The sequence below is a fragment of the Psammomys obesus genome, unplaced genomic scaffold (assembly GCF_907164565.1).
Source record: "Psammomys obesus unplaced genomic scaffold, mPsaObe1.curated_primary_1811, whole genome shotgun sequence".
NCBI lineage: Eukaryota > Metazoa > Chordata > Mammalia > Rodentia > Muridae > Psammomys > Psammomys obesus.
In genome coordinates this window covers 24,536,808-24,553,540 of record NW_026585895.1, presented here as the reverse complement: position 1 = coordinate 24,553,540, position 16,733 = coordinate 24,536,808, and the positions used below count along the sequence as shown (strand labels likewise).

At 39.8% G+C, this 16,733-nt stretch overlaps 1 protein-coding gene and 1 pseudogene across 1 annotated transcript in view; both read right to left on the bottom strand.

The window, feature by feature from the left end:
- Positions 1 to 16,733, bottom strand: part of Ccdc148 (coiled-coil domain containing 148) — a 225,082-nt gene that overhangs the window by 201,157 nt on the left and 7,192 nt on the right. The window lies entirely within an intron of this gene.
- On the bottom strand, positions 6,282 to 12,848 carry LOC129671084 (60S ribosomal protein L17-like; annotated as a pseudogene).

Below are 16,733 nucleotides of genomic sequence, written 5' to 3'. Positions count from 1 at the left end.
ATGATGATGATGATGATGATGATGATGATGATGATGATGATGATGATTTGCCTGATCACCTTGGCCTTTGGGGGCTATGCTGACTGAGACAGGTGAAAGTAGATACCTTGTCTTTATTCCCTGTCTTAGAAACATTATTTCAGTGCAGAATATCATGTTTTTTTATTTTATATGTTGAACCATCCTTGCATTCCTGGCTTGACTCCCGCTTAACTATGATACAATATTCCATCTAATGTGCTGTTGCTCTCAAGTTGCTAGTATTTTTTTGAGGTTTTACTTTGTTTTATCTTTTATTTTGTTTGATGTATTTGAGTGTTTTGCCTACATATGTGTACGTGCACCACATGCACCCTTGCTGCCTGCAAGGCCAGAAGATGGCGCTGGATCACTCAAACAGGAGTGACAGGCGGCTCGGAGCTGCCGTGTGCATTCCAGGAAACCAACCTAGGTCCTTTGCAAGAATAGCAAGCATTCTTAACCACTGAGCCATCTCTCCAGCAACATTTGCCAGCATGTTTGCATCTGGGTTCATTGGTGATATTGGTATGTACTTTTCTTGTTATTCTGTATTCTTAGTGTCTGGCTAACATTGGCTTTTTAGTCTGAATTATGAAAAATTATCCCTTGTAAATCTGTCTAAACTGGGATAGCCTATATAATCTCTGATATAGCTCAGTAGGGAAGCCATCTTGAGCATTTATCTGTTTGTTTAGAAATTTCACACATGTATACAAGGTATTGTGGCTAGGCTTTTTATTTAGCGAGGACCTCTTTATTACTAATTCAGTCTCATTTTTTCCTTACTGGTCAGAGTCTCTGTATGTCCAAAAGTCAGTCTTGCTAAAGAGTAATATGTCAAGATTTTGTTTAAATCCTCAAATTTTGGTATACAGTTAGTTGTTCATGATAATCTTTTAAATTCTTTTGAGTTTCTTTAGTTTCAGTTACACTGACTCCATGTTTGTCTCTCATTTTATTTAAGTCACTTATTTTTATTGTTATTTTAGCTAAGGGTTTGTCAACTGCATATTAAAAGCAAACTCTTTCTTTTATTACTCCTTTATACTTTTGGATGTCTCTAGGCTCTGATCACTCTTCTATTATTTGGGGTTTGGTTCCTATTCCTCTTCTAGTTAGCTGAGGTAGATGACAATTCATCTATTTGACATTCTGCTTTAGTATTGTAGATGCTGGCTGAAGTATGCATCTCTCCTACTGCTGTTTTGCTTGCCCCAGAGTTTTGGATATGTTTCAATTTTCATTAATTATTTTTTCAAGACAAGGTGTCTCTATATAGCCCTGGAACTTACTCTGTAGACCAGGCTGGCCTCAAACTCAGAGATCCACCTGTCTCTGCCTTCTGAGTGATGGGATTAAAGGTGTATGCCACCACTGCTCAGCCATTTTCATTAACTTTAAGAATATTAAATTTTTTCTTCATAATCTCATCACCTTTATACTATTTGCTTGTTCAGTGTATATTTTTCAGTTTTCACGAAGTTACACGGTTTACAGAGTTTTCTTATTAATTTCTACTTTTATTGCAATCCAGTATGAAATGATAATTGATTTGATTTCAATTGCTTTAATATTTGTAGAGAATTACAGTCTCAGACTTTGTCATTTGAAGAATGTAGGTGGTAATGCCTGTATATTGTCTTACATACTGGTGATACTTTAAAGTATTGAACACAATACCAGAAGCATGTGAAATACCAAATGACAGAAAAGCTAACCACAATTATATCAAGATATAGCAGGAGCATGTTCACAAAAGAGAATAGTTGTTACAACTACCTTCACAAACTTCTTCCATTATTAGACACTATTTTATCCTTTGTGAAAATACATATGTTTAAAGCTGAAATATTTTGAAAGCAGTCTTTCTTTCACCTAAAAGACAAATTATAAGCAGAAACCATAAGTGAATATTTTACTCGTTTTTCAAAATAAACAGGAATTTTCTCTCACAAAGAGAGCATAAAAAACTGTCATTCAGAATATATGAAATGATTGCACATACATTAGGTTGTTTATAAAATAATCAAATATATTCATTTATATCTATTATGCTCATGATTCTGTTTTTTAATGGTAATCATTGTGTATTTTATTCATTCAAAAACATTACTAGTATATTAATAGTGCCTAGCACTAAGAACACACTGAGTTTTACTGGGAAACAAAGTAGCATTAATAATTGCACACAATTATATACAGGGATGTATTTTAAAAGGAAAAGAGGCTTCTTGAAGAGGTGAGATGAGCTGAGTTTATAACTTGGAAATGGGGTGCATGATTTGAAGATAAAAATGACATCTCAAACTAACAAAATCACATGTTCAGAGATTCATGTGCAAGCAGAAACAGGCACTTGAAATGGCGCTGAAGGTTCATTAGCAACTTTGGAGGGAGGGCCTTGACTACTGTGGTGGCAAAAGCAGCAAGAGGATAGCAAGGGCCAAAACTCATGGAGACTTTCAGACCTTGAGATAGAGTCTACCCTAAACCCAAGAGACTCACCCCAACATGCAGATTTAAGAAAGTGGCATGCACAGATCTTCGCTTTGGAAAGGACATGTCTGGGTATTATTAGAGGGGACAGATGAGAGGTTTTAGTGACAATGGTGAGAAATGGAGAGAGTCAGAGACTTTAAAGAGGAAACACTACAGGACTTAGTACTTAAAGGGAGTGTGGTCAGTGACTGCAGGGGAACACGAGGAAGCTATCCCAGACCTCCCCATGGTTTCTTAGCGGTACAATGAGATAGCTTAACATGTAGGGAGTGAGTGGAGTCCTGAGAGGATCTGTACTGTGTCGGGCATGGCCATGTCAAGGACCATTTGGGAGGGGCAAAGGCTACCTCAGGTAAGGCTCAGAGGGATGGCAAAGCCTTCCTTGGATCTGGATGCCAATATGAGGACACTATATGCAAAAAAATGTCTACCATAGCTTTCTTCTCCCAATGTTGACAGCCTAAAAGCGGTCCCCTTACAAACTTGGCACCTAAAGGGATTAGCCAAACCTGTCTTCCTGTTCAGCTGTAAGAGCTAATCCTGCTGCATATAATAAACACAGTGAACATCTGGGATACTGTGTCTCCTTCATCAGACATCCTGGACCACCTGATCCCAGCCTTCCGGTACGGATGTCCATGAGTCTGTCCTTCATTCCTTCAACACCCTGGTTAGGTCAGTACCTGAAGCCATGCAGGATATGGCAAAGTAGCACCCAAAACGAGATGGAGATGGTGAATACCTGACTACAAGGGACTCGCATGACTCAGCTGAGAGAGACTCCTAAGAGAAGCAAACAAATGATGGTAAGGATAAATGTAAAGGTAAAAGAGGGGGTGAAATTCTAAGTGTCAACTGTAAAATGTGGGACAAGGAGAGGTGCTTTGCGGAAGATTATAAAAAGCCATGAGAGTGGGTGGAGACATCGATGCTTCAGCAGTTATTGGCTTATGATAAGAGGACAGGCCCTTGGTTTCCAGTGAACAGGGCGATAAATTTGGTTATGAAGGAAGGAAGGGAAGGAAGGAAGAAAGGAAGGAAGGAAGGAAGGAAGGAAGGAAGGAAGGAAGGAAGGAAGGAAGGAAGGAAGGAAGGAAAGGAAGAAAAAAAGAAGGAAGGAAAAAAAAGAAAGAAAGACTCTCCGGGGTAATACATGGCCGAGGGACCTGAGCATGTTGCCATCTTTGCTTTCAGTTTAGCTGCTTTCATGTTACCTTTGGCAAAAAACAAGCTGCACACAGTTGAGGGATGTGAAGTGGTGAAGCCCAGGACAGGCTGAGGGCCTGCCTGTCTGGCCAGCTGTGTGTGCCGGAGCAGATGCTGGGCAAGGTGACCCAGCCCATTAGCCTGCACTGCTAGCCTGTCTGGCCAGAGCCCAGGCCTCTGAGCCCAAAAGCAATGGAAACCCAGATGCCACAGGAGCTTTGGTGCTTTGAGGGCAAGAAAACAGGCAGAGTGGAATCATCTGGGTGGAGGAGGCACATAGCCAAGGGCGTTGGGGGGGAATTAATCTTGGTGGCTTTAAACATTAGCTGATTTTAAAGAACCCAATGCAAATAACCCAGCAGCCATTTTTCTAATGTGTTTGGTAATTGTTATCCATGCAGATAAAACCAGCTGTGGGAGATGCCTCCTGGCCTAAGCTTTTTCACCCAGTGATTTGGTCACATCCTCCTATACCTGTTTATACCTCTTCACTTTTTAGGGGTGGTGGTGGCATTTCTCTAACTTTCTGGAGACCAGGGGGCTCTGTTCAATTATTCGGGATGGGTTACAGCCCTGCCATTTAAACCAGACAATAGAGGAATGAGTTGGGACCCACCCCTACGTATTTGGACCCACAATAATGATCACATGGATATGTCCAATTCTGCATGTCCTAGAAGAGAAGGTTCATGCTCAGATTCCATTCTCTTTCTAAGGCTCCATAAACATCCTTCCAGAGGCTACAGGTTCCTTGAATTTGCTAAGCATTCTTTATGTTTTCTGTTGGGCACCGTGGCTGCTAGGATCTTTCCTCTTATCATCATCATGGTGGCCGGCATTGCAGTGAACTACCCCTGGTCTAAACATGAGGATCCATCCCGAACATCTAAGAGATAAAAGGGGGGAGCTGTAGGTATCCAGTGAAGTCCTGAGTGATCCTGTGTGGCCGACAGGGGTACCACCACGTCAAGGACCAATGCCTCAGGCCCGTAGGACTGGCAAGCCTTCCTTAGCTCAGAGGATGGCAAGTCCTTCCTTGGGTCCAAATGGGACTGTTGACAGTGAATACAGAAAATATGCACCACTTTCTCCCTCCAGATCAGTGATTCTCAACCTTTTTAATGCTGCAGCCCTTTACTATAGTCGCTCATGTTATGACCCCCCAACCATAAAGTTATTTTCACTGCTATGTTATAACTATAATTTTGCTACTGTTATGAATGATAATGTGAAAATCTGTGTTTTCCAATGGTCTTAGGTGACCCGGTGAAAGGGTCATTCACCACCTGACAGGTTGCAAACTGCTGCTCCAGATGTTAAGGCCTGAAGTCTGTGCCCCTAAGACTGCTCCCGCCATGATTAGCTAACCCTGTCTACTTATTCAGATGTATATAATAACTCTGTCTCCTTGTTTATATGCATGTAATAGCCCCACCTCCTTATTCAGCTGTGACCAATAACCCCACATCCCCATTCCACGGTATTTAATAAACACACTATTTAATAAACACACTGAGATTCTGGGGTGCTATGGTTTCACCATTAGAGAGCCCAGGCCACCCAATTCCAGTGTTTTGGTGTATATCATTTCTTTATTCCCTTGCCTTCTTGAGTCAGGATTCCAGGATCCAAGCTATGTATGGACAAAGTGCTAACTGTATAACTGTATTGGGGAAAAAAAAAAAAAAAAAGCCCTAAGGGATGAAATTTGGAAGCAAGTGCCGGGGAAGCAGAGACTATCCCAGTTATTCCATTACCTTGGTTTTGAGTCTCCTTAGAGACACGTGCTGAGGCAAGGGAGGACAGGGGTTTGCTGGCCTTTACTGATATTAATGTTATAGGTAGAATTTCTCAGGAGGGACTATGAAATCAAAAGAAATCATATTTATAGCTTACTGACAGCTAAGTCTTGAAAAATTCCAAGATATAATTCCCAGGTAAAGGATGATGAGCTGAAAAGGGTTTTTTAAAAGAAATGGCGAAAGAGAAAGAGTGGAAATCAGATTAGTATGATAGTCCAGAAACCAGCAGAAGAGAAGACTCTTTTCAAATAGAAGGAAGCAAGAGTGTATACACACACTCATGCATGCACACACAAGTGTGAACTTGTGAAATGACTTTCTGATAGATGAAGATAGTAAAGGTAGTATGAAGAGTTGAAGCCAGCTCTCTGGTTTTAGACACACTGGAACATCAAGGACCAATCTAATCATTCCACTGTAAACAGCTAGAAAGCTGTGCGTGCGTGGATGCTTGTGTGTGTGTGTGGATGTGCGCACGCGTGCATCCATCCATTAAGTGCACTATGTTTTCACACACTGGTGACCTGAGAGAATGTGTCTGATCACTGAAAAGAAAGAAACAAACCAGGTAAGACTCATGAGGCTACAGATTTCTGTGGTGAGATGTTCTAGACCTTGCAACAGGGAGGCAGCTTTCAAGAACCAGCAGACCTGGGCGGCAGCAATGAACAGCTGGAAGAGTTAAGGCCAGAGCTGGAAAGTAAAGTTTTAAACAGTGGGGAGCAAAGCAGAAAATCAGCTCTGGGACTTGGCTTATGGAAGTTCCTTCCTCCTTCCTTGTTCCTTCTTTCCTTCCTTCCTACTTCCTCTCCCTCCTGTCCCTTCCTCTACTTCTCCTCCCCCTACTTTTTCTCTTCTGTTGCCTTCATCATGGCATTGCCATATGTGCAAGTACTTTGATCGTATTCACTACCTCCACATGGTTCTTCGTGAGCCTTTGCTCAATACTGGGAGTTGTGGGTAGAAAGAAAATAGTACCAACCCCCTGTGTGTGTGGGGTGGGGGGGAGGCAGGGGGAGAAGCTGGGCAGTTATTTGAGTTTATGTAGGGATGGGAAATATTTGATTCTTCCTGGTCAGCATGGCAAGTTTTCCACTACATCCAGGCAGCAGAGACCCCAGAAGCTTAGGCCTCACCCTAAAAGCTAAAGCTTAGTAAAATAAAAACTGCCCAGGCAGCCATCTTATCAAATCTTAAAAGCAAACCACAATGTTATCCATAAGTTTCAACTTCTGTTAAAACCAGGCCCAACATTAATTAGAAAGAACACAGAGGGGGCTGTGAGAGATGGTTCAGCAGTTAGGAGGGCTGACTAGCCTTCCAGAGGACTGGGATTCAATTCCTGTTCCCATAAGGTGGGTCAAAATCATCTGGTTCCAGTTCCAAGGGACCCAACATCTACTTCTGACCTCTGTGGACACCAGGCATACACATGGTACATAGACATACAAGAAAAAAAAAAAGAAAAAAAAGCACCATTCAAGACATCTTTTATGAATTCAAAAAGCACTCAAGATACCAAGAATCAGAAAACACTGAGGAATATACTGAATAAAAATCAGAAAGTAGAAAAGGCATTAAGATTAGGATTAGAGGACTTGGAAACATATGTAATAAATGTTGTATTTTCCAGGGTTTAAAAAACATGAACATAATTAGCAAAGAAAGATAAAGAATCATTGAAATTTTTAGAGATAAGAAGCCATAGCCTGTGAAATTGGAATTTCATTAGATGAGATTAATAGCAGATTAAATACTACAAAAAAATTAAAGAGCAGTGAAAGATTAAAGATATACACTGCAAAAAAAATTGTTACACAGGAGCCAGAGAGATGCTGGGTGGTTAAGGGTGTACCACTCTTGCAGAGAAGCCAAGCTCTCTTCCCAGTACCCAGTCAGGCAGCTTTACAACTGCCTGGAAATCCACCTCCGGGGCATAGAAGCCTCCAGCTTCCTCAGGCACCACCACGCACATGCATGCATCCATACACATACCCACATGTAAATTAAGATAATAAAAATGTTAGAAAGACAAATGAATGGTTACAGAAGACCTATACCATAGAAAATGGTTTTTTTTAAGTTATTGAAGAGAAAAAAGTACTACAAAGAAAATTATGGTTTGATATCTATTATATGTAAATAAAGTTAGGTGTGATAAATATTATTATGGACTGAGATGAGTTAAACTGCAAATTATAGAGGAACAATCAAGAGTATAATTCTGAATCCCCAAAGTAAAGCAAAAACTTTTTTAAAAGGTATTCAATTCAAAAGATCAGTAATAAGCAAAGAACAGCAGGTGATATAAACTTTAAAAAATATAGAGTTAACTGCAACAATACTGATAAACACATTGAAGACTACTAAATACATAAACACTAAAAAGGTAGAGATTGCAAAACTGAATATAAAAAGACCAACCATGAGCTATCTAAACAAATCTCACTTTCATGTAAGCACAAATATCAGCCAAAAATACAAAATGACTCAAGGTAAACTATACAAATACCAAATATAAACAAGTCATGGCGAGAAATTTAGCAACACGAATGCAATGTTCAAATGCCTAGATGACACAAGTTACCAAAGGAACTCTGGAAGAATAGAAAATCTGGCTAGCCTCAAATCTGTTCAGTTAATTACTCAATTATTTATAAGTTCAAGTAGGACATTCAGGCCCAGACAGTTACATTAGTCGGTTCTATCAATCTTTTGTGGAATAAAGGGTCTTAGAAGTACGACACATCTGAGGAGAACTGCCCGTTTGTGCTGTGTGAGCAGGAGTCCACTGATTTCAGGGAGAACCCAAGCAAAGTATTTTTAAATTTGCTTATATTAATTGTACAAAATAATGGCTTTCATTGTGGAATTTCCAACATGTCTAATGTCCTTTGATTATATGACTCTTTACTCCCTTCTCCTGTTCTCCTCCAAAACAAAACCCTGATGTACTAGTATAGTTCTAGTGAGTGGATCACACAGAGTCCAGGTGTGGATACACCGGGGAGACTGTCAGCGTGGCTCCTCTGGAGCTTTGGAAATGGGGTTTTTATTCCTAGACTTATCAATGCACCAACATAAAACCTAAATTGCCATCAGCATGAAAGGAAACTTTTAGAGCCTCAGGACTGGCTGCAATAGCATTTCTTAATTGTGTAGCGCAGAAAAATTTTTATCATAAATGATACTTTTCATCGTCAGGCAGAGTGGTGGTGCACACCTTTAATCCCTGCACTTGGGAGGCAGAAGCAGGCCGATCTCTGCAAACTCAAGATGGCCTGATCGACAGAGTTAGTTTCAGGACAACTAGGATTACACAAAGGAACCATGTGTCAAAAACAAACAAACTTACACCAAAATAATAATAATAATAGACGTTGAGCTCATTGTTAAACTGTATTTTATTTGGGCTTCCTTAAAGCCTCTCCCTCCCAACCCTCAACCCTACGTAGGAGAGAGAAGGTTAGTGGGGAGATGGGGCACAGACTCCTTTACTTCTCCCAGGTGTTTAGGGCTCATGGTTCTTTTAGGTCTATACCAATCTCTATCAACAATAAACACAGCAGGCACTCTCCTCCAAGCTGCTGTGTTGAAACATTTCTATCAGTCTGTCTAAGCCACCACACCATCCGTCTTTGACCTCTCCAAAGAGCCATCCTTCTTTCTAGACTCCCGTATTTATATCTTTCAGAGTCCTAGACCACGACACCCTCTGTGCAGGCCATTAACAGCTGGCAAAGATCACGCCCCACAGGTGGCAATTATCAGCTGTGGACAAACTAAAGCCCAAGCTAAAATCCCACACTTGGGATTAAAACAAAAACATATTTATGTAACATAACTGAGATTTTAAAGAAACCAAAACTTCCATTACAGATAATAATGATGAAGATAGGTAGGTAGGTAGATAGATAGATAGATAGATAGATAGATAGATAGATAGATAGATAGATAACATCTCGAAGTAAAGAAATGCCTTGTGTGTGTGACAGAGAATTTGGTTATGAATAGAGATGCTGATTCCACCTTGTTAATCTTACATTCAAATGCTTTACATTTTGGTAGCATATTGGAAAGGAGTATCATGCTTTTTTAAAATATGATTTGACTGAAGTGATTCTTCCTAAAAAAAAGAGAGAGGTACTTCTGTAATTAAATGATTGAGCAATAAGTTACAGTAAGTTGCCTCTGTGAAGTCATTTTTATTATTATTATACAATATATATTTCCCCTTATATTTATATTTGAATAATTTTATGCAGTTCTAGACAAAACTCTGCAATATGTCATCTTAAAGCTTGGGAATTTTAATTTCTACGTTTGTTGATAGATAGGTTTTACTTTTACAGTTTCAAAGAACTTTTAAAATTTGATAGAGTTCATGCATAAACTAATCCTTTATCAATAATGTTTAGTATTTTTTGTTTCCTTCTGGAAGAGTTTGATGACTATGCATTGATTCATCCAGATTTAATGTTTTCCATGTTGCAGGTTTGTGTAACATTATAATTCTATAAATGCTAAAGAACGGTGGTATAACAGTGAAGTTTTTTTTCCTGTGCCGTGTGTGTGTGTGTGTGTGTGTGTGTGTGTGTGTGTGTGTGTAACTCATTTTGCTCATTCTTTAGAACATTAGGGATAATGATATACTTTAGAAAATGTGAAAACACTCCCCTTATTCCCGTCATGTATTCAAATATTGAAGTGGAAAGTAGGCTTTGTAACCATTTAGAACCTTACTAAATAATTCAGCTGATTTTCTCTTATTAAAAAAAAGTGTGTGTGTGTGGGTGACTGTTACATCTTTAAAAACTTATTTTGATAGAGAATAAAAGAGCTTTGGTGTCAAAAACAAAGATTTTTTTTTAAAGGTTGTATAGAAAATAAATAAATGGTTTTCTCATGAGTGGATAGATTATTCTGTGGTTTGAAGGAGCTAAGAACATATTGCAGAAATGTTTTCATTAATTAACATTTGCTAAGAACAATTTTTGTGTGCACTGCTTTTCAAATAGAATGATATATAAAATGGCTGTCCAAAGGGCTGCTCCAGGGCCTTTTTCTTTAATGTCTTAGTGCATAGTAATTATGACATGCCAGTTGGGAAGCATGGCAGCAAGCAAAACTAACAGCAACAACCCCCCAAAAAATAAATAAATGACAACAAAGCATTTCAGATGGAAGTTTTACTTGGGAGAAAATTTTGCTGGAGGCAGCTTCAAATTAAATGAAAAGAGCATCACCCACAAAACACGTCAATTTTCTTCTTCATAGTTTGGCCATGTATGAACACTGCAAGGTAAGAACATGGCAAGAAGCAGCAGACAGTAGGGTATGAGGTGCTGTTTCCGAGGCCCCAGAACCAGCACACCGTCCTCTGTCCAAAGCTGTTCTCCCATCTCTTGCCTACGAGGATCTGCATGAGCCTCACTTCATCTGTATGATGATGTTTGCATAAATGTTCTTGCTTCCACTTGGCAGGCAAGGGAACTGATCCAAGGTGATACAGTTGCTGAAAGGACAAAGGGGCAAACCCTTACATTCTGCCCGCTCAGGGAAGAAATATGCTTCTCAGGAAACTGGCAGGGTGCTTTCCCTCGGTTAACTTCTGGTAGTTTATGGGGGTTTTGTTTTGTTTTTCTGAGATGGGGGTCTCTCTTTGTGTTGTAGGTTACTCACTATGCCATAGTGACTGTAGTTCAGGTTAGCCTCAAACTTAGGTGTGTCTTGCCTCAGCCTCCACAGTGTTGGGAATGATAGGCTTATCCAACTTCGCTCACAAATTATAGCTTAGTTTTGTTTTACTAAAGATTTGTTATTGTTACTTACTATTTTAAAATTTTTGTACATTTTAAGTAAAATTGAATTACAATATTTTCCCCTTCCTTTCCTTCCTTCCTTTCAGATCCACTCCTTCTAATCCCTCCCATGACCCTACTCACTGTCAAATTGATAATCTTTTTCTCTATTATTGCTACATATATCATATATATGTATGCATCTGTGTGTGCGCACGAATATACAAATACAACCTGTTGTATGTATTGTTGTTGCTGTTTGTGTTTATACGGTTTCAGAGCTGAAACCGTTGTCTTGGATACCTGTTAGGGGACTTATCTCCTTCTCTCAATAGTCATTAGTTGCCTGTAGTTTTTTAATAGCGTTGGGACCTCACAAGATTGTATTTATAGTTTCCATTTTTGTATATATGTACATGTTATGCACGTACATGCACACATAGTGGCCAGAGAGGACGTCAGAGCCCTTGAAGCTGGAGCCCTGTATGGGTGTGGGCTGCCTGACAAGGGTGCTTGGAAGAAAACTTGGGTCCTCTGCAAGAGCAGCGAGTTCTCTTAACCACCGAGCCATCTGTCCAGCCCATGTTAAGTAAACAGACACTCCTGTGTTAAGGTAGGGGTAAGGTTGTTGGGTTATAGAAAGGATAGCAAGATACAGGCGTCAGTGGAAAGTCTGTCTTAAACAAAAAAGAGTAAAGGAAGGAGCTTAAACCAAGATAGCTTATGCAGAAAATGGAAAACAAAGACGGTGAAAATAGACTTGAGGGCTAGAGTAATGTGATCAGCATGCTTGGTAAAAGAAAAATGCCACATTTAGAGTAAGGTCGTGCAGTATCTCACCTCACATTTTTAACCTCATAATTAACTTGGGTCCAGAAATGGCTTTAGTCTGACCAGTCCATTTAAAGATCAGTAAATATAGGGTCAAAGAGATTAAATGCTTTGTCTAAGACACTAGAAAGTGAGGACGAGAGTCAGGCCAGGACCCAGCCACACTGCCTGGCTTGGAGTTCAGCGCTCTTCCACTGGCGGAGTAAAACGCAACTTAGCAGCTGTAAGCACACTTTTTTTTTTGTGCAACCTCCTCCTCTGGCTTTGGGACAATTTGTTCCTTTTTAGTGAGGATCATCTCGATGTGGCAGGGGAGCTGCTGTGTGGGCTAATCCAGCCCTGAGCTCTGGAAGTTCGACAACGCCTTTTCACCTGGGTATATTCAATGATTGGAGAATCTACACCAAAATCCTTAAGTCCAGCATGACTCTCTGCATCTTAAGCATAGGCAACAAATTCAGCAATCCGTTTTTGGCCATTGACCCTGTGTTCAGCGTCACCTTTTGGCTGGAAGTGGCACACACTTCTTCAAAATGCCATCTTTTCGATACTTGGTTGCTTTCCGTATATGCATACGCTTGATGGCCTGGGCAGTTTCCCGGGTGTTCTTAAAGTGAACATGAAGACTTAAACCTCTTGATTTGCATGATTTTGTAGGGTTTTCTGGGTCAAGAGAGTAGGGAAGCATCTTAACGGGTCACCTCAGGCCACTTATGGGAAGAGGAAGCATGAGGGCTACCGGGAGACTCCCTAAAATCAGTGTTTCTATTTGGCCATAAATGCATTAATTTAGTGTGGGGTCAATGTTTCATTTCTCTTTTTGTCATCTCTCTTCTGTACAGTAATATCCTGGCTTGCTTTACTGTGCATTTTTGTTGTTTCTCTTTCATGTTCACAATGTGAGCACGTGTCCAGAAACGACCACAGTCTCCCTCAGCCCAGCAGCTACCTGGACTGTCCTCAGGTGGGAACACACATGGTGATGGCCAGCGACGGGTATTTTGGAGACTCACACAGGACTTAGTGGGGGTGGGAAATCCAAGCGTACATCAAGACGGACAGAGAGCAAAGAGTAAGATCAGAATATAGTTTAACAGAGGCTTCATGTTCCTTGGACTCACAAAAGAGAAAAACAAAGTAAATAAAAACAGAAATAACTCAAGAGGAGAGTTTATCTACAGAAATTCCAGTAAAGTTATGACGTCTAAATAGTTAACTTCAGCTGCCAACTCGATAGAAGCCACAGTCACCTAGGAAGAGGGAACCTAAAATGAAGAAATGCCTAGATCAGGCTGACTTGTGTCCAAGTGTGTGAAACATTTTCTTTAAGTGGTAATGAATGCAGGAGGATAAAGCTCATGTGGGCTGTGCCATCCCTGGGCAGGTGGGCCTGGGCTTTTAGGAGGGCAGCTGAGCAAGCTAGAATGAGGAAGCCAGTAAGCAGGTGGCCTTTGAGGTTTCTGCTTCAAGTACCTCCCTTGAATTCTTGCCTTCGCTTATCTGGATGATAATCTGCAACTTTTAAGACAAAACCACCTTTTTCCTTACCAGAGTTTCATCACAGCCACAAAAAGCATGCCAGGACAGCAAACACACCCCACCACACAAGCCCATTATTAAACACAATAACATGATTCCAATGTATTTACTTTAAATTATTTAAATCTAATATCATTCTAATATTATGTAAATTATAAAATACACACAGAAAAATACATATTGCTGATAATTAGGATAATGTTGACAACTCACATACATTTTAGGGAGAGTTATGTGATAGAGATGGATCTTTGTCTTGTAAATTTTGGTAGGATACTAGGTGATAGGATTCTAACCCAAGGACAGTTTCCCTCCCTGAACTTGCTTTAACGACCATAAACAATAGAAACAGAAACAGACATGGAGAGGTTATGTATTGCTTTCATACTCCCAACTAAGACCTTCAAATCTCAATTATATTCACTAATTTCACAATGGTTGTAGCTTAATATTTTTCTCTAGTAAATTCCTGAATTTCCTGACATGAAGCAGTTTTCTTTGGTATTTTTTAATGTTTAATAAATGAGGCCCAAATCCCATGAAGCATCATCTGGAGGCTTTTCAATCACGACAAAATTGCTTCCAGATTGACTGTGTTCACGTACGAGAGTTTTAAAGATGTGGTTGTCATTATTAGAAAAGTTTTATTTGTAAAAGCTTTATTGAGGCACAATTTTATTCAACAAAAATGCATCCATTATGAATATATAGTTATTTTAAAGAAAAACATTGTGTACAGACAGCACCACCCTCCAGTTTGAGGACATTTCTATCCCTAGAAAACCTTCATTCTTAACTTTTCAATGTCCTTCCACCGCAGGCCAAGGGTAATCACTGATGATATATTTTAAACTTTGCAGAAGTTTAATATAAATGACATCAGACCACATGTGTCTTCTGTGCCTGGCTTTGTTTTTTCTTTTAATTTTTTTATTCACTTTCCATTCTTGTTGTAGTCGCATCCCTCCTCCCCTCCCATTCCCACCTTCCTTCCCTTGCTCACCTATCCCCTTTTTCTCAGAAAAGGGGAGCTCCCTTTCCTATCCACCCCAGCTCAAGTTTCATCAGTACTGAGTGTGTCCTCTTCCCCTGTGGCCTGGCAAGGAGGTCCCTCCGGGGAGAAGTGATTAAAAAGCTAGCTAGTGAGTCTGTGTCCAATGCAGTCCCCACTTCCCTTCCTAGAGGACCCACATGAGGCCTAAGCTGCCCATCTGCTACATCTTTGTAGGGGTCCTTGGTTGATGTTTCAGTCTCAGCAAGCCCCTCTGGGCCCTGGATAGTTGAGTCTGCTGGTCTTTTTGTAGAGCTCCTATGACCTCCAGCTCCTTTCTTCCCCCCCCACCCCCCACTTTTCCACAAGATGCATCACCCAATGTTTGGCTGTGAGTCTCGGCATCTATTTTGAGGTGCTGCTGGACAGTGCCTTTTAGAGGACAACTGTCAGGCTCCTGTCGCAAGTTTAGCAGAGCATCATTCATAGTGTCAGGGATTGGAATTCTGATAGAGTGGGTCTTTGGTGCTTTGTTTTCTCTTAACATGTTTTAGAGGGTTATCTATCTAGCATGCATCTATAGCTCATACTTTTTATAGCAGAATAGTATTCTACTATGCCAATCAGAAATTGAGGGATACATTGGGTTTTTTCCCAAGTTTTCACTATACTAAATTCTACTATTACTTTCCATGTACAAGTCTATACAACATATATTTTCCTGAAGTAGGATTGAAAGGTCATATGAGCTTACATTTGTTATTAAGAAATTGTCACATTGATTTTTCAAAATAGTTATGCCATTTTACTTTCCAATCTGAAGTTTATAACAATTCTCTGGTACTCTGTGGTGGTTTGTATTACCATTTCACTAATGATTGATGTTGAGAATATCTTCATGTGCTCACTGGTCACTTGAATACCCTATTAGTGATGTGTTTATTAAATATTTTCCATTTAAGATATTTATCTTGTTTTTAATCGTGTCTGTGTTTGTCTCTACATTATGTCCTGGTGCCTGTATCCTCAGGGCCAGTTGTGTCATATCACTTGTAACTGGAAGTCACAGATAGTTGTGAGCTACCTGATATGAGGACCGAGAAGCAAATGAGTGCTTTTAACCACTGAGCCATCCCTCCAGCCTGTTTTCCCCAGTTTTCAGTTCAGTTCCTTGAGTTCATTTTGAGGCACCCACCCCTCCCACACTCCTGTGTTTGTCTGCTCATTTTCTTACTGGTTTGTTGCTATGTTCTGAAGGGAAAGTGATAAAATTAGATTTTGATAAAATCTAAGCTAGTAGTTTCTTCTTTTATAGTTCATGCTTTTGGAGACTTAACTAGTAAAATGTTGCCACAAGCAAGGTCACAAAGGAGTTCTCCTCTCCCATCAAAAGTCTTATACTTCCCAGCTCTCACTTGTAGGTCTGTGATGGATATTCCATAGACATTTTTTTTCTGTATAGTGTGAGCTAAGAGCTTGGGTCCATGCTGTGCATATGGATATTCAATATCATCATCACAGCAGCATTTCTGGAAAAGACTCTCTCCATTGATCTGCCTCGGCATTTCTGTTGAAAGGAACTGACTACAATGTAAGGGCTAAATTTTGGATCTGCTTTCTCATTGATCCATAGGGCTATCATGCCAATATTGTGTTTATTGTTGCAGGTTTATAGTTAAGTTTTACAATTAAATATTGTAACTACTCCTTGTCCTTTCTACAAAAATTGGTTTTGGTAGTCTTGTGTCCCTGTGTTTCCATTTTAAGATGATCAACAGCTACAGCAATGCTTGCTGGAATTTTGACAGGGATCATATTGAACCTATAGATCAAAGATATTGTGCTTTTCTTTGAAAATGAATGTGTAAATATTGTTTTTTTATTATTGTGGATAAAAATGTTGCGAGTGGATTTTTTTCTGTTGCTTTTCAGATGAAATGTAACTGGTTTTATATAATAATTATAGATCTTGTGACTTAAGTTTTTCCATCAGTTTGGTGAACGCATGTGTATTCTTTACAGTCTTCTGTGGACAGGATCATG